Source organism: Rattus norvegicus, chromosome Y (assembly GCF_021556685.1).
Source record: "Rattus norvegicus strain SHRSP/BbbUtx chromosome Y, alternate assembly SHRSP_T2T, whole genome shotgun sequence".
Taxonomy (NCBI): Eukaryota; Metazoa; Chordata; class Mammalia; order Rodentia; family Muridae; genus Rattus; species Rattus norvegicus.
In genome coordinates this window covers 72,926,658-72,930,832 of record NC_141555.1, presented here as the reverse complement: position 1 = coordinate 72,930,832, position 4,175 = coordinate 72,926,658, and the positions used below count along the sequence as shown (strand labels likewise).

At 47.6% G+C, this 4,175-nt stretch overlaps 1 pseudogene; it reads left to right on the top strand.

The window, feature by feature from the left end:
• The first annotated feature begins 3,114 nt into the window (after window positions 1-3,114).
• On the top strand, window positions 3,115-3,688 carry LOC147998107 (large ribosomal subunit protein eL19 pseudogene; annotated as a pseudogene).
• The last annotated feature ends 487 nt before the right edge of the window (window positions 3,689-4,175 follow it).

Sequence of the window (4,175 nt, the reverse complement as noted above, 5' to 3'; positions counted from 1 at the left end):
TACTTAGTCGAGAGAGACACATACATGCTACAACACATATGTAGAGACCAAGGGACATGTTGTAGGATTCAGTCCCATCTTCTACCTGGTGAGTCTTGGGGATTGAACTTAGACCCTCAGGCTTGGTGGCAATTGCACTTGCATGCTGAGCTATCTTGCCAGTGCCTGTCTTTGTTTTTGAGGTAGGCTTCACTCACTGGGATCTCGGAACTGATGCCTGTGATGGTTTGGGTGCATGTGTGCCTGTGTCCCTGCGTGTGTGTGTGTGTGTGTGTGTGTGTGTGTGTGTGTGTGTACGTGTATGTTCAGCCCAGGGAGAGGCAGCTTTAGAGGGTATGGCCCTGTTGGAGTGGATGTGGCCTTGTTGGAGTGAGTGTGTTACTGTGGGTGTGGGCTTTAAGACCCTCATCCTAGATACCTGAAAGCCAGTATTCTCCTAGCAGCCTTCAGATGAAGATGTAGAACTCTCAGCTCCTCCTGCACTATGCCTGCCTGGATGCTGCAATGTTCCCACCTTGATGGTAATGGACTGAACCTCTGACCCTGTAAGCCAAACCCAATTAAATGTTGTATTTATAAGAGTTACCTTGGTTATGGTGTGCGTCCATAGCAGTATATCCCTAAGTAAAACATTGACTATGGGTTGGCCAGTGAACTTCAGAGGTCCCCAGGTCTCTGTCTCCCTGATTCTGGGGTCAGAGTGCATGCTACCACTTTAGACTAGTAAGTTGGCTCTGGGGATCCAGGCTCAGGTCTCCGTGCATGTACAGCAAGCAGTTTACCTACTGACCCATATCCTTTAGGTAACAAATGGGTTTAAAAGGAGATAGATCCCAGGTGCCTGACATCAGGGAAGCTGAGGTCTGGTGCACACAAGGACAGCTGTTGCAGGGTGAGGGTCATGGTACAGGGTACATTAGGGCCAAGGAGACATAACAGGGACATTCTTGGGACTTAGGTTGCCTGTGCTGCCTCCACACAGAAGCCTGATGATGCTGGTGCAAGCTGGAGGAGAGCCATCTCCATCTGTAGAGGTTGCTGAGATCTAAATGTCTACCCCACCCCTAGGAACATGTCACCAAAGATGACATCATTGGGAAGCAGCACTTTGGAGGGTGTGACTTCTTTCATAAAGATGGACTCCTCCTCTGTGTTATTGGTGCACTTATGTTTAAAAAGAAGCCCCAGAGAGCTTGCTGGACCTTCTCAGCCCAGGAAGATATAGGCAGAACGCACCATCTACAAGCCAGGTAGCAGGCTTCAGTCAATTTGCCAGGACTCTGATCTTGGACTTGAAGCCTCTTTATCAGCCATCCAGTCTCTGAGGCTGTAGTGCCAGCAAGCTGGCTGGTTCCTGGGTGAGGCAGGGATCAGCCAGGAGACGGGTGAACATACGATGTGCTTCTTGATTTCTAGTGAGAACAGAATGCAGATGAATGCTTCAAGGCTAAGCAATATGAGTGGCATGGCTTGGTTAATCTCGGGCCCAAAATATAAAGCAAACAAGGAAAATAAATTGTATGAGAGAGTTGGCAGACATGATCACTAATCTTGGTTGCTGACTTGAATGGCTCTGAATTTGATGAAAATGCACGCATCTGGGCACACTTGTGAGGGATTTTATTGATCAGGATATTTGAATCAGGAAGATTTGCCCTAAGTGTAGGTGGACCTTCTCGTGGCAACTGAGATTGAAAAATGTGAAAGAAGGTGGCTTTGATTTTTGTCTGCCTGCCTTCACTCTCACTGGCAAGTTAATCTCTCCTGTGGCTGCTGCATTCCTTTGCTAATATTCTAACCACCTTCTCTGATATCTCATTATAGACTGAAGGCAAACGCCTCCAGGAAACTCATGTGCCTTCAGCACCAGGTTAAGATGGCTGAGCCATCAATCATCATAGACTGAGCAGCCAATGGGGTTCTCAGGACCCTTGTATGGGACAGCCATTGTTAGATTATCCAGTGACCTTAAGCCAAATTACCTTTTGATGGGTTTGTAGGTTTGAATAGTAGTGGGCCACCCTAGACTCATGTGTTTGAATGCTTGACACATGAGGAGTGATGCTATTAGGAGGTGTGCCTTGTTGGAGTAGATGTGGCCTTGTTGGAGTAATTGTGGCATTGTTGGAGTAGGTGTGGCCTTGATGAGGTGGGTGTGGCGTTGTTGGAGTAGGTGTGGCCTTGTTGGAATAGGTGTGGACTTGATGGAGTGGCTGTGGCCTTTTTGGAGTAGGTGTGGCCTTTTTGGAGTAGATGTGGCCTTGTAGGAGTGGGTGTGGCCTTGTTGGAGTAGGTCTGGCCTTGTTGGAGTAATTGTGGCATTGTTGGAGTAGGTGTGTCCTTGATGGAGTAGGTGTGGCCTTGTTGGAGTGTGTGTGGCCTTGTTGGAGTAGGTGTGGCCTTGTTGGAGTAGGTGTGACTTTGTTGGAGTGGATGTGGCCTTGCTGGTGTAGGTGTGGCCTTGTTGGAGTAGGTGTGGCCTTGTTGGAGTGGGTGAGCCTTGTTGGAGTTGGTATGGCTTTGTTGGATTGGGTGTGGCCTTGTTGGAGTAGGTGTGGCCTTGTTGGAGTGGGTGTGGCCTTGTTGTATTGGGTGTGGCATTGGTGGAGTGGGTGTGGCATTGTTGGATTGGGTGTGGCCTTGTTGGAGTGGGTGTTCCATTGTTGGATTGGGTGTGGCCTTGTTGGAGTGGGTGTGGCATTGTTGGAGTGGGTGTGGCATTGTTAGAGTGGGTGTGGCATTGGTGGAGTAGGTGTGGCCTTGTTGGGGTAGGTGTGGAATTGTTGGATTAGGTGTGACCTTGTTGGAGTGGGTGTGGCCTTGTTGGAGTCGTTGTGGCCATGTTGGAGTAGGTGTGACTTTGTTGGAGGAAGTGTGCCACTGTGGTGGCTTTGCATTGTGATTTGTATATACTCAAACTATGCTCAGTGGTACAGACAATCCCTTTCTGCTGTCTGTGCATCCAGAACTTTGGGCTCCTCCAGCACCAACTCTGCCTGGATGATCCCATGAATCCTGCCATGATGATAACGTACTGAACCCCTGAAACTGTAAGCCAGCTGCAATGGGATCTTGTCCTTTATAAGAATTACCTTGGCTGCTGTGTCTGCAGCCATGAGCATGCTCAGGCTACAGAAGAGCATTGCCTCTAGAGTCCTCCACTGTGGTAAAAAGAAGGCCCAGCTGGACCCCAATGAGACCAATAAAGTCGCCAATGCCAACTCTGGTCAGCTGATCAGGAAGCTGATTGAAGATGGCCTGATCATCTGGAAGCCTGTAACTGTCCATCTTCAGACTCGCTGACAGAAACACACCTTGAAGGGCAGGCATATGGTCATAGGGAAGGGAAAGGGTATTGACAACACTTGGGTGCCTGAGAGGGTGACCTGGATGAGAAGGATGAGGATCCTGCACCGGCTTCTCAGGAGATACTGGGAATCTAAGAAGACGGACCGCCATATGTATCATAGCCTGTACCTGAAGGTTAAAAGGAATGTATTCAAAACCAATGGATTCTTATGGAGCAGAACCTCAAACCGAAGGCAGACGAGGCCCGCAAGAAGCTACAGGCTGACCAGGCTGAGGCTCGCAGGTCTAAGACCAAGGAAGCACAAAAACGCGTGGGAGGAGCGCCTCCAGGCCAAGGAGCATCAAGACTCTGTCCAAGGAGGAAGAGACCAAGAAATAAAGCTTCCTTCATGTCTATGCATAGTGACCTCACTGTGGCCTCACACGATCAGTCATTAAAATAAAACAAGCCTTAAAATAAAAAAGAGTTACCTTGCCTGTGGTGTCTGTTCACAGCTATGTAAATCTAACTAAGACAATGTGTATTCATTTTGCCATTTCTGTTTTACTGGAAACCCTAATACAATAGTGCTCTAGAGAGAGGAACAAGTACCCACCAGACAACATAAATTCCAGTTTACTTTTCTGGTGAATATGAAGTTGTTGTGGTTTAAAAAAAAATACAAACTTGCTTTTTTGTTTGTTTCTTTTAGGGTTTTGTTTTTGCTATTGTTGTTGTTGTTGTTGTTGTTGTCTTGTTATTCTTGTTGTTCTTGTTGTTTTTGTTTGTTGTTTTTAAAGAAGAAACACATTAAGCCTCTTCATCCCTAACTGGCTGGCAAACACCCGAGCCCACATCAGCTAAAGAGATTAAGGCATTAGGAATG